The sequence below is a fragment of the Manis pentadactyla genome, chromosome 3 (genome assembly GCF_030020395.1).
Source record: "Manis pentadactyla isolate mManPen7 chromosome 3, mManPen7.hap1, whole genome shotgun sequence".
In the NCBI taxonomy this organism is placed as follows: domain Eukaryota; kingdom Metazoa; phylum Chordata; class Mammalia; order Pholidota; family Manidae; genus Manis; species Manis pentadactyla.
The window spans coordinates 98,136,485-98,158,916 of NC_080021.1; the positions used below are offsets into that span (position 1 = coordinate 98,136,485).

Below are 22,432 nucleotides of genomic sequence, written 5' to 3' on the forward strand. Positions count from 1 at the left end.
TAACTTATTATATCTATTAGAAAAAAGGGAAAAAAATAATAGCAATCAAACCCCATCCTCATAAGCCGTGGTGTATCAGTTAAAATGAAAGGGAATTACATGCAAATGCCTCAAACAGAAAATGCAGAATACCTTTCCACTGATGATATTTAGTTGTCAGGACAAGTGAGACCCAAAGAGCAGACAGAATGGTCCCAGCATGCTTGTTGCCTTTTCTGTTTGCACAGTAGCTGTCAATTCCAGCCTTGCAGGTAGTGGAACCCAGCGGGAAGGAGGGGCGGGACCCAACGATGCAGCCTGAACTGAGAGCAAATTTAAATTACTGAGCCGTTTTTTCCTTTTTTATTTTTCTACTCTGCGACAAACTGAAAAGATTCCAGCACGCTAATTTAACCACCCTGCTTCTTCTTTGCCTTTTTTTTTTTTTTTTTTTTTTTTTTTGTCTCCCTGCTTCCAGGATAATTAAAAGGGAAACCTGTAAAGGCAACATTCCTGTGAGCAAGTTGGTGCTGCAACGTGCTGGTAAGAAAACGAATTTAATTTTTTTAATCTTTTCTTTTTTTTGCTTTTCCTTTTTTTTTTAAAAAGAGCTGAAGGCTTTGTCTGTCTAATGCAGCCATAAGCGTGGCTTCCCTGCCGTGAGGGGTTAGCATGTAATGAAAAGGTGTAATTGCCTGATATGTGACCTTCGCGTCATACTTATAATGGGTAGTAACAGCACTCCTATGTACCCTGATGATGCTTCTCTCTGTGAATTGACTAGTCGCCCAGTTGAAATAGGGCTGAGATTGTCGCACTATGGCAATGAGTTGTTGATGGTTTAGGGCTGGCTTTTCGGTGTCCTGTTGGGGAGAACTGAAGTTCTCCAAGTTACTGGCTTGCAGGGGTGTCATGGGTTTTAATAGGTCCGTTACAGACCAAAAAACTGTTGTGTTGTTTACTCACTCAACAGGAAGTACAATGATGAAACTTTTTTTAAGTAACACTGCAATTATCGTAGACTTCCTCCAGATAATGGAACGGACTAAAATGCGTGCTGAGCAAAGTTATTTTAATCCCTTTCATCTTTAACTGGTCAGGAGTTCCTTAGACAGTCAACTGCAGAGGGCCTAGATCATTTGGGGGCCTTGACTTGAGATGCCCGCTTTATTTTTTTAAAAGACAAATTTTAATTCAACTCAGTTAAATTCAACAAGTTTTTCTATATACTTCTGCCACAGATTGGAACTGAGAATAGTCTTGCCTATTACTGTGTTACGGAGAGAAACAAGCTAGATGGTGTAAATTTTCAGCAACCAGTTACTTTTGCAACCTTTAGAACTGATCAGATCATTCAAGACACTTTTCAAAATGCATGACTGTTAACTATGAGATACAATGTTCATTCTAAGGCTAAGTCTCCTCCAATCAATGTACTTCTGTTCCTTCTGGGCAAATTTTATGTCAATATGCAACTATGGTCAGTACATTTTAGGCTATATTTTGTTATTAAAAAGAAGGAAAAAAATATAAAAACCTTTCTTGCAAACAAAATATGTCATTTGAGAACAGAGCCGTGTGGCACACTTTCTTAGAAATGACCCAGAACCTAGCCTCAGAAGCTGGAAGACACGTGGAAAGATTTAGGCTTGTCAGTGAGTCTGCTTGGATTTGAGTCAAGAAATTTAGGAATAAAGATTTTCCTCTTTGCCTTTAAAAACATATTTAAAATATCAGGGAATATTTTCTGCTGTTCTCCAGTGTTGTTTGTAAACTGCAGTATTTTGATTTAGGTTTTGGTTTTAATAGATAAGTAAAAATGTAATAGGGAGAGTACCAAAAAAAAAAAAAAAGAATGCAGTTACCAAATGCCCATTAAGACATTTTTTCTAAAGAGAAACTCTCCTGCTAAAGTTTGAGGATTGCATGCCATTTGCATCTGATAGAGAATGTGGAATTCCATACGGTGGTAACATGTGATTCCTAGTCTCTGTAGCTATTCTGTCTAATTGTGTCATTTCTACATTTAACAGCTCTGAACCCTGTCACCCCTTGGGTCCTCACCAATGGCCCCTAGATCACTTGAAATGTCTAAAAAGACCTCAGAACATTAGAAAATGTCAATTGTTAGAATAATTTCCGCTTCTTATAACAAGAGAAAAATACTATGGATTTAACAGTTCATTTTTAAAATCTGTTTTTATCTACCAGTAACTGTCTATTAGGAGCATTTCAGTTATAATTGGAATAAATTGTTGCCCAGTAACAAGCAACTAACTCCGAAGCTACTTTCTGTAGAATCAGTGACTAGAAATAGCTACAAAGAGCTAAATGCAAGTCAAACCATAGTGCTTGCATTTATTTTTTTCAAAGATTCATTTCCCTATAATTTTACCTTTCTACTTAAATTCTTAAATTTTTTACTCAAGGTGCCTCTTCTATGAAAATTTCTAATTGACCAAAATGTGGCATGTGAAGAATAAAGACAGTAGACTTTTGAAAAAAATTTCTTTCAGATTCAAAATAAGAATGAGAGAGGATAAGCACAACCTCTCAGACTAGGAGTGTTAACAAGATTCTAGGCTAGCAATACCATTATATGTGAAGAACTGCTATCATCTCTTGCAGAATGTAATGTAAAATTATGGGTTTCACTGTAGGACTCTGTCATTTGAGCTAGTAATCAGTCCATAATTTTATAGATTGCTACAGTTAAAATGATGCTTTCCCCATTAATAAAATATTGAATAACACTGAAATTACTTTAGTTAAATTTTACCCTATCTATTTTTTCAATAGCAAAAGAGCCAGTAATAACCCCACATCTTGGTATCTAAGCATACATAATATCAGAATGTCTTTTCTTCTTCCCTTGCTGAAGTGCTATGACACTACAATTTCAAGAGCAAAATTCTTTAACAATAGTTCCGTATTTGCCATTTAGCTTTTGTAGCTTTTGAGAATAGCTTCACCTTATAATTGCACAGGTGTTGAAATAGAAAATACTTTCTAGAGAGAGTAAACTCTGTTGTTTTACACATAGACATACAAGCATAAAATTATATGTGATGCCAGAATGAAAATATAAAGGCAGTATAAAAATATAAGTAAGCTTTCAGAAAATATGACATTTGACATTTGCTCAATTCATTATAAATGCTTACTGAGCAGCAACTCTGTTAGGATCTATGGGAAACTGAAAAATGAAAAAGCCATCTCTTGGTCATCAAAGGACTTAACAATGTGCAAGTTTAACTGGTAGACCAGAAAGTGTAATGTGATTAATTAGCCTATGATAAAGTTAGTATATACTGAGAGGCTCTTGGGATCAAGAAAAATTGTAGCATATTGTTTCTGACTTCCTGGAACTGGCATAACCCTTTCCACATTTGCTTCCCTTCTTTCTCTATAGCTAAATATATGTTTTCTATTTCGTGTGTGTTTGGAAATGATTATTATTGCTACATATAGTCTTAATATCTGTATTTTTTTCACTATAAGAAGAGCATGAGGCACTAAACCTGGCATCAGGAGATATCTATCCTCATCCTAATTACCCACCAACTTTGTCACCTGATCTTCCTGGGCTCTGTCTCCTGCTCTTTACAAAGGGAACGTGGCCCCATCCTAAAGTAAAATGTTTCCATTCTGCCTAGTTGAAGATGAGTAATTTTCATGGAGAGAAAGATAAATGTCATTTATGGGTGGTGCTGTGGCCCAGTAGTTTAAACAAAATAGAAGGGAATTTTCGATTAACAGGCTAAAAGTCCTAGCCTCTGCTTTGTGCTGAGTTCACATTACTCAGTCCCTCTTCTTTTTTTTTCATGGTAATGCCCCAGACTAAAGGGAACCTGTGCAACAGAATAGTGAGCGCACATAAAGAAGATTGTTCAGCCATCTACGGCAGTGCTCTCTCTGTGTGACCATGGAAAGGAGAAGCTCTCTCCTTAAAGCTAAAATGTGTGCCAATATTTTTCTTAAACACAAAGAAATATTCTTTTGCATATATTAGTACCTATCCTTAACACTTGAGAGTAATAATTCAAAATAGTCATAGTTTACAAGTTATATATTAATAATGTAAAATATGTTATAAATACAGAATTAGGATATTTTCTAATGCCTATTTGTGAAAATCTTCTAATATATCATAATTCCTGAGTAAATATATAAATGTTAAGTTATACTAAATCTCATAATCTTTTTGTTTTCTTCCTCCCTCTCTGGTTACCTATTGTTTTTATAAAAATAAAGATGGAGAGATACATGGGATATAGATATATGAGAAACTAGTTTAAATGTTTTTCCTTTATTCCCATCCAAATATTAATCTTTTATGATTAATTAATGTTTGATGGAAGGAGGCCGAGAGAAGACCAGTTGTTGTTAGTTGGAGGAGTATCAAGACAGAAGGACTTGTGATTTCTTCATTCATTCAAAATTTGTTCTAAATGTCTACTCTGTAAAAGACATGATATACTCTGGGTAAAGAAACAGATATGGTTTCTGTCCTCAAGGAGCCTGAGCTATAAGACATTTTTAAACAATGAACACAGAATGTATTACTACCGTGGTGCTCAGCGCTACAATGGACAAGTTCAAATGCTGCAGTAGAAAGAGTATAGATGAGTTACGGCTTTTGGGCTCAGGGAAAAGCTGTTCTAGCTCAAAGGTATGGACACTAGCTCTTCCTAAAAGTAAAGGAAGTACACGTTTCTATATCCCCAGGCCTTTGGGTAGGAAGCTGAGGAAGTTCTTTGCTAACCTGGATCATTGTAGTACTAACCTGGTCCCCGGCTTCCACCACACTCTTCTCAGCACCGCAGCCTGAGTAGCCCATTAGAAATGGAAGTCAGATTATGTCACCTCACTGTTGAAAACACTGCAATAAAAGTAAAAGTAATTAGAAACCCATAACAGCAGTTGCCTCCAGGAAGGGAAACTCGATGTCTGGGGCACAGGATTGAGAGGAAGGTTTGAATTGACTATATACCCTTTAGCACCCTTTTGAATTTTTGTATCATATTCATGTATTGTCAATTTGATTACATAAATAATTTTAGTTTAATTGACATTTTACAAGAATGTCTCAAATGCTTCTATCTCATTCAGAATAAAAGTGAATTCCTTATAAGGGCCTTTATAAAGTCTATACTATGGTGAGAATATAATCTTTCATTTAAACTTGGGAACTTTTGAGAGTAGAAGGCAATAACATTAAAAACTACCAAGGAGCAACTAGCATAAAATAGAGTTGATTGGGCCTATAAGGATTTGCCTAACCTGATACATCTCCCTGACTCACCCTCCTCTTTACTGCCCCTGGACTCCAGCCACATTTGTGGAGTTAGACACAGAACACACCTGTGGGTACTCTCCCACCTCAGGACCCGATTATACTTTCATAAAAGATAATTAATCTTTTATGATTATTAAACTCACCCTCCCCTTCCCTATCCTCTTTTGCTGCTTTATTTCTCTCCAGAGAACTTACCACCTTCTAATGTAGTATATTATATCTTTTGTAATTTGTTTACTGTTGGACTCTGAATTAAAATGGATATTTCATGAAGGCAGACATTTTAGTCTATTTTGTTTACAGCTGACTCCCTAGCATCTAGATATACCTGGCACATAGAGGTGCTCAATAAATATTTGTTTAACAAATGTTGGATGTCATAAAAATGTCAGTAATATCATACCCAGTAGTTGTAGGCCTATGTTCCAGGCTGGGTTCCAGAAGCGGCTCTGAGTGCAGAAGTGGAGGAAACTAGCTCAGAGATTTGGGGAAGGAGTCAGGGAGGTTCAGAAAGGTCCAGAAACAGGAGGACAAAACTAAAATAGAGATCCACATCAGAATCAGTTACAAGGATGAAGATGAATACACAAAGAAGTGGAGGCAGAAGACATGATCAGAGGTGACAAGATGCAACAAGTAGGTTTCCTAAGACGGATGGCAAGTGGGTGCAGTTTCCTAAGACAGATGGAAAGTGGGTGCAGTAGTAAAGATTCCTGATGTTCTATATATGTGCAGGATCTACTAGAATGTGGGCTGGATCATCTGGAATAAGTTAGATCTTTCTTACACTGTACCTCTGGCTTTGCTCTGATCTCTAAAAGACTGTTAAGGGACAGTCTTAATGAGCCAATCTAATAAGTTATAGTCATTTAAAAGAAAGTAAAGTTAGAAGGAATTGGGAAATAGTTTACTAAAGTTGTTTTTGTAGCCACATCGTTCAATCTGACATTTTCTGTGTACTTTTTAAAGTAGCTCTTGAGCAGTACAAATAGCATTCCTGAGAATCTACTAGTTATAGGATGATGTAAGCAAGCCACAGAAAAATGGGCAAAACAAGTTGTTTTGTTCATCTTTAATTCTACCATATTTGTGTATTAAAATAGCCCTGTGTTCTGCAGACAGTGTTATAGGGGAATAATGCTCTCTGAATAGTCATCTTTATAATGGTTATTATAAGAAGATAAAGATGTGATGGCATGCTTTGTTGGCAAGGGGATACTTTGAAGATGTATGATTTTCTGAATATGTTCTTATGCTAAGCCTATTATCTAGTTGACCTACTTAATTGAAGCATTGGGGATGAATCCCCAAAATACTGCTCTCATTTTTAAGATACTATGTATGGATTTTAATCAACTGAATTGATATGTAATGTATACATAATAAACTCCATCTATGTTAAGTGTACAATTTGATGAGTTTTCATCAGCTGTAAGACAAGCACAGCAATCATGATACAGAACGTTTCCATCTGTACAAAAGTTCCCTCATGTTCCTTTGCAGTCAATCCCATCCTGCACACCTCACCTTCAGGCAACGCCTGATTTGCTTTGTGTCACTATAGGTTATTTTACATTTTATAAAATGCTATGTAAATGGAGTCATATGTTATGCACTCTTTTGTGTCTGGCTTCATTCACTCGGCATAATGCCTTTGAGATTCTTACATATTGTTACATACATCAGTGGATGTTTTATTGCTGACTAGAATTCCATTGTATGAATATACCACATTTTGTTTATCCATCCACCTGTTGATGGACATTTGGGTCATTTCCATTTGGGAGCTATTATGAGCAAAGCTATATGAACATTCATATACAAGCCTTTTTGTGGCTGTAGGTGTTCATTTCTCTCAGGTAAATAGCTAAAGTGAAAATAGCTACTGAAAAGTCTTATGATAGGTGTATGTTTAACTTTATAAGGAAAAACAAAGAAGTTTTTCAGTGTTGTAAAATGTTATGCTTCCACCAGGAATATTTGAGAATTCCAGTTGCTGGACATCTTTACCAGCAGGTGGTATCACCAACCTTTCCAATTTTAGTCGTTCTAATGGGTATGTAGTGGTATCTCACTGTGATTTTAAGCAGCATTCCCCTGAGAAGGAATGATGTTGAGCATCTTTTCATATGCTCATTGAGAAAGTGTCTGTTCAAATCTTCCATTGATTTTTGTTTTATTGTGCTGTATGTAAGTCTTTCTTGAATATCTTTGTGGAAAATATTTTCTCCCAGTACATAACTTTTCATTCTAAATTTATTAATGCTCTTTTTCAAGGAGCAACCTACTATGTAACCAGGGTACCAGTACTTTCCTTTATGGTTCTTACTTCCTGCATTTTCTCAAAGAAATCTTTGCTTCTTAGAAGATGACAAAAATTTTTCTTCTGTTTCCTCCATAAGTTTCATAACTTTAGTTTTTACATATAGATCTATGATCCATTTTAATTTTTATGTTTGATATAGTAAAAAATAAAGGTTTCATTTATACACAAACACACACACACACACACACACAAACACACCCATAGATACCCAGTCATTTCAGCATTATTACCAAAAAATTTACTCTTTCCTGCATTTAATTATTTTGGACCATTTGTCAAAAATCAATTGAACATATGTGTTTTGTGTTGGTTATTTTCTGGAAACTCTATTCTGTACTATTGAGTTATGTATGTATGGTCTCACTATTTCCACACTGCACTGATTACCTGAGCTTTATATAAGTCTTGAAAACAGGTAGTGTAAGTTCCCCCATGTTGTTTTTCTTTTACAAAATTGCTTTGACTGTTCTAAGTTGTTCATAAATTTTAGAATTAGCTTGTAAATTTTCCCCCAAATAAGAAGACTGCTGAAATTTTTATTGGGCTTGCATTGAATATATAGTTCAATTTGTAGAACTGACATTTTAACTACATTGAGTCTCCTATCCATAAACATTTGTTTAGTTCTCCATTTATTTAGTTACTCTTTAGTTTCAGGAATGGATTGCAATTTTGAGTATTCAGGTATTTCACCATTTTTGTTAAATTTGTCCATAAGTATATAATATTTTTGGATGTTATTGAAGTGGAATTGTATTATTTATTTCACTTTCTGACTCTTCCTGCTATTACATAAAAATACTATTGGCTTTTGCATATTGACCTCCTATATCACTATCTTGACAAATTCACTTATAATTCTTAGTGGGTATTTTTTACATATATATTTCTTAGGATTTTCCAAATACACTATCAACTCTTTAATCAGAACACTTCATCTTTTCCAATCTGTATTACTTTTATCCTTTTTCTTAACTGACTGAAATAGTATTTTCAATAAAATATTGAGTAGAAATGATGAGAGACTTGTTCCCAGTCTTAGGAGGGAAACATTCAGTCTTTCAACACAGAGTATGATTTTTAACTAAGGGTTTTCCATGCATATCCTTTACCACATAAGGAATTCTCCTAGCTGAGAGGTTTCACAATGAAAGGATGTTGTCCTTTTATGTACTGAAGACTTGATTAGCTAATATTTTAGTAAGGATTTTTGTGTCTCCGTTCATGAGGAATACTGGTTGACACTTTCTTTTCTTGTAATGTCTTAATCTACTGTGCTCTCAGAGTAATACTGAAATCATAAAATAGGTTGGGAAGTATTCTTTTCTCCTTGGTTTTCTGAAAGATTTTATGTAGGATTAGATTTTTTCTTCCTCAACTGTTTGATAAAATTTCTCAATAAGCTGCCTCAGCCTGGAGTTTTCTCTGTGAGAAAACTTTCAGGTAAAAATTTAATTTCATTTATAGATATAGAGCTATTTAAATTTTCTGTTTCCTCTTTTATTAGCTTTGACCATGTGTGCTATTCAAAGAATTTGTATATTGTATCTGAGTTATCACCATTATTTCCATAAAATGTTCACATATTCCCTTCTCTGAATATATATAGGGTCAGTGGTAGTATCTCCTTTATCTTTCTTAATATGAAGAGCTTGTGTTTTCTCTTTAAAAAAAAAAAAAAACAGTCTATTAGTTTTCTACTTTTGCCATAGCAAATAGCCACAAATTTAATGGCTTAAACAATACAAGGTTACTTTATACTTCTTTATATCAGAAGCCTAGCACAAAGTCCCTCAGGTCACAATCAAAGGGTCAGGAGTACCCATTTCCTCACTCATTTGGATTGTTGGCAAAAGTCAATTCCTTGGAGCTGTAGGACTGAGATCCCTGCTTCCTTGCTGGTTAATCGAGGGCCATTCCAGCTCCTGAAAGTCACATACATTCCTTGGCTTGTGGACTCCTTCTTCAATCTTCATGACCAAAAGGGGTGGGTCGAGTCTCTCTCACACTTCAAATCTCTCTTCCTTCTTCCATCTCATCTTTTTTAACCCACCTGGGAATGGTTCTACACTTTTAAGGACTCATGTAAGGAGACCAGACTCCACTCAGATATTCCAGTTGTTAATGGATATGTTTTTTTCTGGATGAGTTTAAGATTGTGTTTGTTATCTTTGGATTTCAGGAGTTTAACGACAGTGTATTTAGAAATGTTTTCACTTGTTTCAATCCTATATTAAGTTTCTTGTATTTGAATTTAATGTTTTCCACCATATTTGGGGAAGATTCTTTCATTGTTTACTGGATTTTTTTTCCTGATCATTTCTCCTTCTCTCTTTTGTGATCTCCAGTTTCATGCATGATAGACTGATTGATATGCTTCCACAGGTCTCTCAAGCTCTATTCATTTTCCTTCAGTCTTTTTCTCTATTCTTCAAATTGGGTAATGTGTATGGATCAATATCCAAGTTTACTGATAATTTATTCTACCATCTCCAATATTCCTTTGAGCCTATCTAGTTAATTTTTAAAGTTTGTTGAATTTTTCGATTATCAATTCTCTATTTTTTCCAGTAGATTTATTCTATTTTGAGATTTTCTTCTCACTTATTGACATACTTGTTCTTTAATTATTTGAACATATTTATAATCACTGCCTTACAGTTTTTATCTGCAAACTCCAATACCTGGGGCCCTTGGGAGTCACTTTCTGTTGGCTTTTTTCCTGTTTATGTGTCACACTTTCCTGTCTTTGCATGTCTAGTAATTTTTGGTTGTAAACTAGACATTTAAGATAGTATATTGTTGTGACAGTAGATTCTATAGTGTTCTGAGAATTGTGCTCTTTTATTCCAGTATTCAGTTGATTTGTCTGGACATGAACCCAATGTCTGACTTATTTTGTAGTATGTAGTAGCACTGTAGCTTTCAAATGCTACTTTTATTAGTACAACCTCCTGGAAGTCTCACCTAACCCTGTGTAATTTAGCAACTAGGAATTTTGGAAAAGATCTTACTCACATTTTGGGGCTGACCCTTTCTATGGTTCCTTGCTGCTAGAAATTTCCTTCTATGTCATATCCTTAGGATCTCACTTCTGACACTTCAAATCCCTGAGGTTTCAGCCTTCTGCTGGCTATATTTCATGCAACTTGAAAATGTATTTAGCTTTAAAAGTAACAAAATTATATATCTTGACTCATACATCTTTTATCTTTTAAGAGTAGATTCCTCTCTGACCTCTTCCTGCTTTGTTTCCAAGCCCTATAGAATTTCCCTTTACCTTGCATAGTTTATCTGTCAGCCAGACACTATGGATTTTTTATTTCATTCCTCTGTGATCATTTTGCTCTCAGGACTTCATCTTTAAATTTCCAGCTGTATTTTCTGCCCTGAATTCTGGTATCTATAAACATTTGTTGGCAAGTCTGTGTTTTTCCACCATCATTCCTCTGCCATATTCATGGGTAGTAGGAAATACCTCACAATTCTTATCCTTTGCAATTATGTTTTTTTTTTCAAGAATAAACTCTCCTGAGCTATTATCTACTTTTGTATACATCCTAGTATCTTTAACTGTTACAGTCTTTTTATGTTTTACCCAATTTTTATAATTATTATCTGTGGAAAATTTAGCATAACCACTTACCTCCACTGCCATCTCTGTGAGTTCCTTTCGTAGGCATATTGATGTACTTTATTTGTCTGATATGTCACAGAAGCTTCTTGAAGAGTGAGAAACTAGTCCAAAGAATAAATTTTGTGACTTTTTCATGTATGTCAATTCTACATGACCACCCTGTGATCATTACACTACACTCTCTTATTAAATGGTCAATCATTCACATCTCATTCATTTAGGAATTAGAAACATTGAATTTTATTAAAAATCTGTGAAGAGATAGCATTTCATGAGGTTTTCTTTCCTACTTCAGGAAAAATTGCAAGATTTCAGACCACTGATCTAACAACTTCAAGGTCTACTTGTAGATGATATGAGGCTTTAAGTGATGGTCCTAAGTGTATTAGCATCATATCATAGGTAGACAAGACAATTTTAAGTCATCATTTGTTCTTTCTCACTATTCAACTTGTATGAGGGGAAAGCAAAAACCGCTGTGAGAAACTGGGCAATCACAGAACCAATGTGTTGATTTTCTCTCCCCACCAAAAAATTATATTTCCAGTGATAATTAGAAAATGCACATGAAAGCATATGCATTGGAGAGAGTAAGCAGGGTGCCGTTGTTCATGAAGACATGTATTAGAGTGGATATTCTTAACACTGAATTTTTGGGTACTGCTGCAGGTTGTACTCTGCACCTCCCACCAAAGGTATGTTGAAGTTTTAATCCCCAGTCCCTCACAATGTAACCTATTGGAAAGAGAGCCACTGAAGATGGAATTAGTAAAGTTAAGATGAGTTTATACTGGCATAAGGTGGCCCTCTAATCCAGTATGACTGAAGTCTTAAGAAGATAGCCAGGTGAAGACAGAGACACATGAGAGAAGACCTCCTGACATGAAGGCAGAGATTGGAATCATGCAGCTGCAAGCCAAGCAACATCAAATATGGCTGGTGACCCACCAGAAGTTGCACGGCAGGAGAGAGCTCCCCACAGGTCTCAGAAGAAGCATAGCCCTTCCAACACCTTGCTTTTGAACTTCAGATTTTGAACCTCTAGCCTCCAAAACTATAAGCCAGTACGTTTGTGTTATTTTAGCCACCCAGTTTGTGATACTTTTTTATCATGGACTTAGGAAACTAATGAAGGTGCCATTTCTAGATATGTACTTTGCAGTTTAAATAAAGATAGTCAGTTGTAAAGAGAGTCACTTTTCTAAGGAAAACTTTTGAGGTGAGGATGGTATATGCCATAATATGTTGGAGAGATGGTTGGTTGGTCTTGCTATTCTTAAGACATTTTTAAAAATATAATGGTTATATGCCTATGTTTGCCCATCAGGAGGAATAATCATTAAGTCATTAAAGGGAGAACTAAGGCTCCTTATGTTAAATTATTTGTCCAGAGACACATATGAAGCTCTTGGAAGAGCTGAAAAAAAGAAGGAAAAAGAGAAACATGTTATTTTTCACTCCTACTTTGTCCTCTAAACTGAGCTGCTGAATATTAAATATCTGATATTTAACACTGATTCTTAGCAACTAAAAAATTTCACATCTGAAAGGGAGTGTGATCTCAGGCAAACCAGGGAATATATCTTAAAAACAAGTTTCTTATGTGCTATTTTTAATTTTATAATAGTGCTATTTTCTATGAGGTTGTCAAGAAAGATCACTTTACTAAAAGTAACAGATTCTAGAGGAAATCATAAGATACCCAAAAATACAATATCCAAGGGCAAAAGGAAACAGCATATAAAATTGCAGTGTAGCAAGAGCAAGGATGAAAGATAACCTATCAGCATGACTGGAGGAGAATAGCAATGAGAAGAATGGTAGGAAAGAAGAGAGGTCAATGCTATGGGCAGAGGTTGGCAAACTTTTTCTGTAAAGAACTAGGTAATGAACATTTTAGGCTTTGTGAGCCATAATGTTTTTGGAGTAACAACTCAACTCTGCACTGTAGATGAATGAAAATGCCATAGACAGTATGTAAATGAATAAACATGGTTGTGTTCCAATAAAACTTTATTTATGGGCACTGAAATTTGATTTATGTATAATGTCTATGTGACAACCATTTAGAAATGTTGAGATCATTCTTAATTCACAGGCTGTACATGAACAGTGGTTTATGCCCCCTACTATAGGGCTTTGTAGGATGTGGTGGGGACATAGGATAAAATTAACTGTGTAAGAGGAAGTCATCAGGAGTGTCTGGAACTGAGGAGTGATGAGATCTGATTTTTATTTTAAAGGATCACTGTGACTGTTCTCTGCAGAACAGACTGTTGAAGGAAGACATGGCAAAAAGGAGAATAGCGAGGTTAGTTCTGTAAAAGATGAGGAGGCCAAGACTAGAGTGTCAGCTCTGGACATGGTGAACGGGGGCAGCCGTAATTCAAAAGCAGATCTGAAAGAGTTTGCTGATGAACTGGCATCCCCAAACATAGATGAGGACAATAGGAAAGATGGATAAGAGGAAGATGGAGACAGTTTCAGGGTCAGAATATCCGAAGTAGTATTCCAATGCCCATTCAGAAGCTTTCGTATTGGGAAGGATACCAATGAACTGAACAACTCCCTACAGTTATGTTTCTAGAACAGTTTTCTGTGAGCACACATGTAATGACTACCCTACACATCTTTCTGATTTGGGTAGAGCAGTTGTTACATCCACTCAGAACATGAAGCAGCTGGGCACAAAGGGATTACAGGGCCTGCCCAGAAGCACACAGTGGGTGCTTGATGGTCTAATCCTATAGCCCTCGAGTCCCATGGTCTCTGACTCCTTGAACAGAGAGGGCCCTTTCTACCACACCAGTCATCCTGTTCCTTATTCTGATGGATGTAGATGTGCAAAAAAGGCAACTGTCTTGAATTATCAATGTCATAAGCAATTATTAGCAGAATTATTCAAGATCTTATACTTGGCCACTCAGAGAAAAAAACAAAAAACAACAAAGTGATTTTCTCTTTCTGCTTCCAGATCAACTTTTCCAGGTGGCATCATTATCTAAGAAAAAAATGAAAATGCGATTATATAATTTGAGGGCCTCTTTCTGGGGAACAAGTGTAATTCAATCCACCAGTGAAAAGAGGACAAAGAACCTAATGTTCCATAATTAAAACACTTTGCCCCCAAACCATATGCTCAATATGCATTGTCTGTTCAGCTAAACAGCTTAAAGGTGGAATATACAAAGGAGGAAAAGTAAGAAAATGTCTGTCCACTCAAAGAAAAAGGCACTCCCTGATCTTAATTGCTGAAAATTAAGAGTTCAAGAGTTCATTGTTTTAGAAGTTAAACTTTCTTGTGCATAAAAATAAGATACAGACAGGATCTAAATAATTCCTTTTTATTTTGTATACCGTCACTTCTAAGTCCCTCTGGCACCTGGTTCTACAGTCCTGCTTTCCAATGGAGCCTTCTGGGGTTTTGTGCCATCTCGAGTACCTATTCCAAGGCAAAGAGTTGGTTAACAGAGATAAGTAAGAAGCAATTGAAAAAATTACTTGGGAAGTTTTCGCGAACTTGAGATCACTCTTGGCAAAATCCCATGATTTCACCTTGTTTCAGAGTCATGCCACTCATGTTTACAAAGGACGATTTTCTTTTTCTAATGACCATACAGCTCTACTTTCTGATCTAATTTAGTCTTACAGTCTTCTCCCCTCTGACTCACTCCACACAGGTCGAGTCACCCCACCCCACGTAGGTCACTCAGAGAGGATGTTGAGTCCCTACAAGTCAATAATGGTAGGAATTTTTCAACTTTATGGTTACTATCAAGAAGGTATTTAAGAAGTAAGTTTGATGTTGAGTCCAAGGGCTAATGAATAGAAATGCTGTCTCTCATTACCACGTTGAGAACATTAACAGAGTTATGATATCTATAAATATCTCATATGGGAAATGATTTTCTCCAGAAACCAGGAAGAGGGGTTATCAAAGGAATCCCATCTTGCTGGTGCTCTAATGTCAATGCCAAAAGACATGACAAGCTAAATGGTGGGAAGGTATAAATTTATCCCTCAATTGAGCATTAACAGATTACAGAATATTTTTTTAAATGAGAATCTGGATTTTCTTCTATCATACTGTTTTTGTTTTTTTTTCACAGCTTTGATTTGCTATAGTCCCCACATTCTTGCTTATGTGGTTAGTAAACTATCAGTGTTTCCCCATTTCAGCCTTTCATGTTCAAACTCTCTTAGGCCATGTTAAAAGGCATGTGTTATCCATTCTTTTTGGATGACCCATTGGTGACCAATATTTTTTTTAATGCATAGTCCTTTAGTAAATCAAGAATATTGTAAGGATAAACAATGTAATGTAATTACAAAGTAATATAATTATTCTCTCAAAAAATGAAGAAACTGTAGAAGTTTAAGTAATTCAAACACATATATTATTTTTATTTAATTTCTATAACAGGCAGCCTAAATATCTGCACAAATGCAGGAGACTGGAGAACTAAGTAATTCAATTGTTAACCTTCATGTTCTACTTTAAAATGGTAAACTATACTGTTTTCATTGTTGCCATTATTTTGTCTTTTCCAGAGTATCATAGAGTTGGAATCATATAGTATATAGCCTTTTCTGATCGGTGCCTCTCACTTAGTAGAAGTCATTTAAGATTTCTCAAATCTTTTCACGGCTTGATAACTCATTTCTTTTAGTGATGGATAATATTCCTTTGTCCGGATGTGCAAAATTTATGTTCTAGGTGGACCTAGAAATGCCTTATCTCTCTGGTTTGCCCAAGTCAGATTCATGGCTAAGAAATGCAAATACCTGGTGGGCATTTGGACATCCACAATTTTGGAGGTAATCCTTCCTTAATTAAAAACCTTATCAATCACATTTGTATTCCTACCGTATCCTATCTTCTTGACTTAGCTATTTTTTAGGCAGAGGATTATCATTATGTCATATCCCTAAAAAAGTAGGTATGATTAACAGACCCATAGCATGTGTTTGTATGCCCCCTGAGCTAAGAATGTTTTTACTTTTATAAGAGTTGTTAAAAAAGATAAAAAAGAGAAAGGGAAGGAGGGGGAACAGGAAAAGGGAGGAGGAATGAGAAAGAAAAATATGAGACAGAAACCATGTTGTGACCCACAGCACCTAAAATAGTTATAATCTCACTCTTGATAGAAAAAGTTTGCTGACACCTGACTATACGATTTACAATATCTTCAAGTTTCTAGCAATGAATCTGTACCATCCTGCTATTATTTTAGTAAGAATATCAGTAACTTCCCCAAGGAGTCTGCATATAAAATGGTAGGTTATTTCTGTCCTGACAGTATCTATAAGAAAATTTAATACTATAGACATTAGAATGTTCTGAAGGACATTTTGATTCTGTCTTCTTAAGGTGAGTCATTGACAAACACCAATTAAAAATATCACTCAGATTCCAGTTTCATTATGAGTACTTTTTTCTTACCTACTCTTCAAGGAAAAAGATGACTATCAGCTTTTTTATCTTTTGGTCTGATAGAAGATTATGTTCTATGGTGCATAAATTGCTTTTGTCAGCAGGTAAGCCAGGACTTGGATTGGAAAAACTGTAGACCCCAGTGCTATTTAGTTCTCAATCACTTTATGGGTTTCCACCAAGCAAACACTGAAATCTTGCCAGTGTTAGGCTGTTTTATTTTTTGAAGCTTTCAACCCCAGTCATACTTTTTCATCATAAAGTATATTCCACATTTGGTACATTTGATCTGTGCCTACTGAGATTCAGACATTTACCAGAAAATTCCTAATTTAGAAGGAAGGACCCAATGTACACAATTCTCTTTATAGCATCCAATGTGGTCAGGGCATTGATATTACATCTAATTTTAGGTTAGAAAAAAATCAGTTATAGAATATAAAGCCCTCTCTAAATTTTCCCAAATCTAAAAAGTAGAGTTATGTAGTCATTGGAGGAAAATGATTTTTAGATTTTATTTGGACTTGCCATGAATATAGTGCTTGAGAGAGAGTTCTAAATAAATTATTAAATCAGACTGACAGAAATAGCTGCCAGTCAGGGACTGTGGCCATAACTCAGTAACTCATGCACACAATTGACCATGCCTTTGGCTAAGCCCAGACATTTCTGGAAACATGCCTCCATCATTTCTGGTTTGGACAATTTCACCTTTAAAAGCATTCAGAGTGTAGTTACTGGCACAGTGTAATCACAATCGAAGTGTGAATTACAGGCATCAACAGAGAATTTTATCTGGCTTGGGAACAAAGAATAGGTTAAAGTGATTGGTTTTGTTTGGTGTGGTTTGGTAAAACTGAAGGATTTCTCAATCTTTCTTTAGTCTATGCACCCTACCCTGTTACTCCTGCCTCTCCATTATTTCATTGGCAAGTCACTTTTGCAGGTCTGATTTTTCACATAGCTCCCTTTCTTCTCAAGCAAGGACTGCCTCTCATGTTCTGAAATAGAGAAGTAAAAAGGTGCACTATTTCTACCTTTCCCTCGGCCCTTCTTAGAGATGGTTCATCTAGATTGATTTCCAAACTGCATAAATTCATGGTGGGAATGAGATAACTATCAAGACCATTTCATCAACTTGGCTGTAATTCTCACCACTAAAAACAAGGAAAGCCCTGCTTACTCTAAGGTTTGATCTAGTTGTGATTAAGAACATGATCTATGAGAGCAAGCAGACCTAAATTTAAGTTGTAGTTCTGTCAGGGAACCTAGGGCAAGTTGTTTAATATCTCCAAGCTTCAGTTCATTCACTTGGAAAATGGGAATATTAGCACCTTCCTCAATGATTCATGATACAGAATAAATGACCTAAAGTGTACGATCCTGTCCTTAATGACTCCTTAATAAATGGAAAATATTATTATTATTACTCACAGTTTAACCCTGTTCTCCTTTTTCTGTACAAAGAAAAAATAACTGTGCATTAAACATCTTAATCACACATTATCAAGCTTGACCTATAGATCTGGCCTGGTTCCCAGGATTTCACCTATAATTTCTGATTCCTAGAGATTTGTGGACACTGGGCTTTGCCTAGCCTATGGAAATGTAATTCCCAGCTCTTTCTCCACTGCACAGTTCAATGGTGTTTAATGTATTAGAAACCTCTTTCCAAATGAAAAGTCATGTGGAGTTACATATGTACCCCCAATATGTAAAACAGTCAAATGAGGAGTTCTAGTTTATAGAACAGTGAAGCCCAAAGCTTCATCCTACAGAACTCTGAGCAATGTCTGAGCAACCCCAGACTTCCATGCATCCCTTTAGGAAAATCACTGGTGTAGTGAGTCTCCCTGAACTTGGCTCAATGTCCATGTCCACTGGAAGTCAGCTCCCCCATTGTCCAACTCACCCTTTCCCTGCATGCAGATACTTACAACCCAAGCTCTGCTGGGCCAGCCTGCTGCCCCTCAGTTTGTAGGTAAGTCTGAACAATGCTGGGATGTAGTCTTTATTAAAATCACTGGAGGTATAGATGAAGTGTTCACAGTTTAATAAACTTCCCAAGTGATCGAGCTGCTACCCCATTGGAGAATCTGGAAAGGACAAGATGGTCACAGTTTTCCAACTCCCACGCTGAAGGGAACAGACTCACTCTGTATAGAACTGAAGCATTTGAAGATGGCTGTTTAACACCTGCCTTTGAAAATGAGAAAAAGAAAAACTAAAACCTATATATTTTAAAGAAAATTCAAAATGTAAAAAGAGTCACTACATTCCAATAAATGGTTCTTTTGAGAACTGTTTTCTGAGCATTCCATTAGTTTATGCTTAATCTCCAGATACCATTAATTTTTTCATTGTTTACACCTCATATTATCCAGATGATGAGGAATCTTTCCCCTTGTATTTTGAAGGAAGAAAGATGAATGGAATGCTTTTCCTTGGCCCCTTCTTGTCATTTAACTTAAATTATTCTCTCCTTAAAGAGTCTTTCCTTGACCACTGAATTCAGAGTAGCCAGCAAGTCATTTACCTTCACATCAAACTTAATTTTATGCATTCTACTTATTTCTATATAGTTCATGTTTATTTATTTATGAACTTAATTTTGTATTTGCTTATTAGTTGTTTCTACTTCTAGAATTTACTCCATGAGCACAGAGGCTCTGCCTTCCTTCAAATGTGTGTCCATGTTGACTCATAATAAATATTTATTGAATGAAGAATGCATGAATTCATTAAGTAAGCCCTTTCTTATGACTATCACAAGATAATTCTTTGGGATCAGAAAGGGAAGACAAAGGAAAACTTTTCTCCACAACAATTTAACTCTAAAGCTGAGATAAACAACTTTCCCACTCTCCATTTCCCCCACTTTTTAGTTGGGCCACTTTAGACTCAAAGAGATCATCCCAGTCACAGATGCTCTGAAAGAACTAAAAGTTTTACCATTTCGGTTACATATGATAATACTGGAAAATTTATAATTGGGTCAGCAAGACTTGGGAAGATGAAAAAGGGAAACAAGATCATTCTTTGTTTTCAGAGCTCAAGATTTTGTGTGATGATTTTTTCTTCTAATTGTAAATTGTCGACTCACGTCTGTAGTAAGGAGGAAATCATGCAAATGTTATGCTTCATTTTCCTTCTAATAACTCAAAATAATTATTCACTGGCAGAAACACAGGCTTAACAGTACATGAAATGATAAAGAATCAGGTCTCATTGCATATGGAGGAGGTCCAATTTAGGCAAAAGTTATTTCTAGCAATGCATGATTCTAAATCCTCAATGGCTATGTTTTGGGTGTTCTTAAATTTATTAATGTTAAGAATCATTTTTTTTAAGCAGACAGAGGGGTTAGCATACAGGAATTGCTCAAAGTGGGTGAGCAATATTGATTTGCACATATGCTCACTGTCTCTGAATTTACAACAAATTACAATAAATGGTTTGCGTGGTAAATGTCTTTGAGGAGACTATTCTATTTTGGAAATTCTTGGTTATATTCATACCTTTCTTTGCATGGAGAAAATTTCTGTATGGTAGGATAATTGTTCTAAAATATTCCCGTGCCTATGGTAACTTTTTCAGAACATTATAAGTTATTGTCAGTACACAATGTGTGTGAAATTTACATTCTGATCAATGTTTCACAACAGATTTATAAAAATCACCCAATTCAAAATATGAAAAAGCTTTGTTTATAAACTGTGGTTTTGTAACATTAATGTTCTGCTAAATGTTATAGGTATTAGCTGCAAAGAGTCAAATAATTTAAAGAACTCTGGGTTAAGTCGTATTTAAAAAGTTACTTTACCTAGAACTTCATGCAAACCTAAATATGCTAATAGGCATTGTGAATATTCAAGCAAAGTATAAAGTTTGCATGATAGACCAAATTCACACCAAAGACCATTTTCTTTTTCAAACAGCAGTGTTTTGTTTTGTTTCTGTATTTTATGAGGCTTTGACATCTGAGGGGCCTTGCTAATCCTTGACAGCCTCCCCTCCCAGAGTTAGGTAATTCCTAAAGTAAACTTTCCAACCATCTTTACCTGCTTGGGTTGCCATAACAAAATACCACAGACCAGGTGGCTTATAATCAACAGAAATCTATTGCTCACAGTTCTGGAAGCTGGAAGCCCAAGATCAAAGCACCAGCATGGTCCTATTCTGGTGAGGGCCCTATTCCTGCCTCAGAGCTGGCGAGTTCTCCCTGTGGCCTCACACGCTGGAAGGGGCAGGAGAGCTCTTATAGGGGCACTAATCCCATTCCTGAGGGCTCCCCTCATGAATGACTTCAGCATCTCCAAATGCCCTGCCATTGCATTGGGAGTTAGGATTTCAACATGTTAATTTTGAGGGAACACAAACATTCAGAATATAATGCCTGCAAACACACTTTTCAATTGCAAATCAACCAATCCCAAGTCTATACCCTTAACTACATCCCTTTTCTAACTTTTACAAAGCAAGGACAATATTTTCCCTGCCCCAAATCACCCCAGGGCCAGGTACCGGACAGGTAGGGACCACCCCCCAAATCTGGAGCCCACTGAAATCATTCAAACCATCCAATCCTAGGGCTGTGCCACTGCTTAACCTTCCTTCCTGTGGAAAGCACAGCAAAGGCTGTGAACCATGCATTCCTCTCACCCCTTCTGCCTTCTGACCAAGCCTGGTGTTTCCCCAGGTAGCCCTGCATGGCCTGTTGGCCCTCTTCTCTTGGAATCTGTAAGTAATAAAAACCCCCTTCACTGGCATTGAACCCTCTATGTCATTACTCACTCACCTCTATAAATTAAAATCCTGCAGGTACAATCAAGATATAGTTTAGTCAACACTGATAGTATAAAAAGGAATATAAAGTCAACATTGGAGTCAAACATGGTTTCAGAGCAAGCTCTGTTCCTTACTACCTAAAATATCATGGGATAACTTCTCCAGGTGTCTATGTCCTCATCTGTAAAATGGGGAGGATAGAAATAATCCCTCAGAGAGTACTTTGAAGATTTAATAAGATAAGGTATGTAAAACATAGTGCCTGTTAACAGACAGTTCAGTGTCTATGTATATACATAAACTCAGTATACAAATAGAGGACTGCCCATACCCAAGAGTGTGTAAAGTTTTATGTTAGCCAGTTATTACCCTCAAGGTATGAAGAAGTCATATTTATTTGTCTGTAAGTATAATCAGTCAGTTTGGCAAAGATGATTTTAAGATTGCCCTCTGTGTCTGTGGTTTTGCTTCACCTTAGTTTGGTACTGAATGAAACTAGAAGTCAAATCTTCCTAAGAGCAATCTCATTTTTTATGATTCCACCTACTAGTTTAGCCCTGAGACTTGTGTCTTTCCAAAGAGAGACTGAAAGCAAGACTCCAAGATGTAGCAAATTAACCAATTCAAAGTATTCTATGAAGTAAAAATTTCTTCAACTCTACAAGTTATAAAGTTTTATTCTTCTTAGACAACTTTCAACTAAGGTACCTGTGACGTATCAGTGGATTAGGAATACAAGTCATCCTCCTGTCTATGGCAACTAGCCATGTTTGCACATTTCAGTGATCAGAATTAACTCAACTTCCAACAGATGAATTATCTAAAACTTAAACATACCAAATGAAATATTATCATGAATCATGTCATTCTTAATTAGTACACCTAATAATTAGGCAGGCATTATATCATTTTTCCGGATATGGGTTTTACTTTAAAATCCTGCATTCCAAATCAGTCATGAGGAAGAGG

General features: G+C 36.1%; 1 protein-coding gene across 1 annotated transcript in view; it reads left to right on the forward strand.

The window, feature by feature from the left end:
- The first annotated feature begins 253 nt into the window (after positions 1–253).
- The window catches only part of CELF2 (CUGBP Elav-like family member 2), a 722,220-nt gene continuing 700,041 nt past the window's right edge, over positions 254–22,432 (forward strand). Inside the window, exon 1 of the mRNA XM_057498181.1 lies at positions 254–522. The gene's annotated coding sequence lies outside the window, so the exon portion shown is untranslated. The remainder of the gene's footprint in view (positions 523–22,432) is intronic.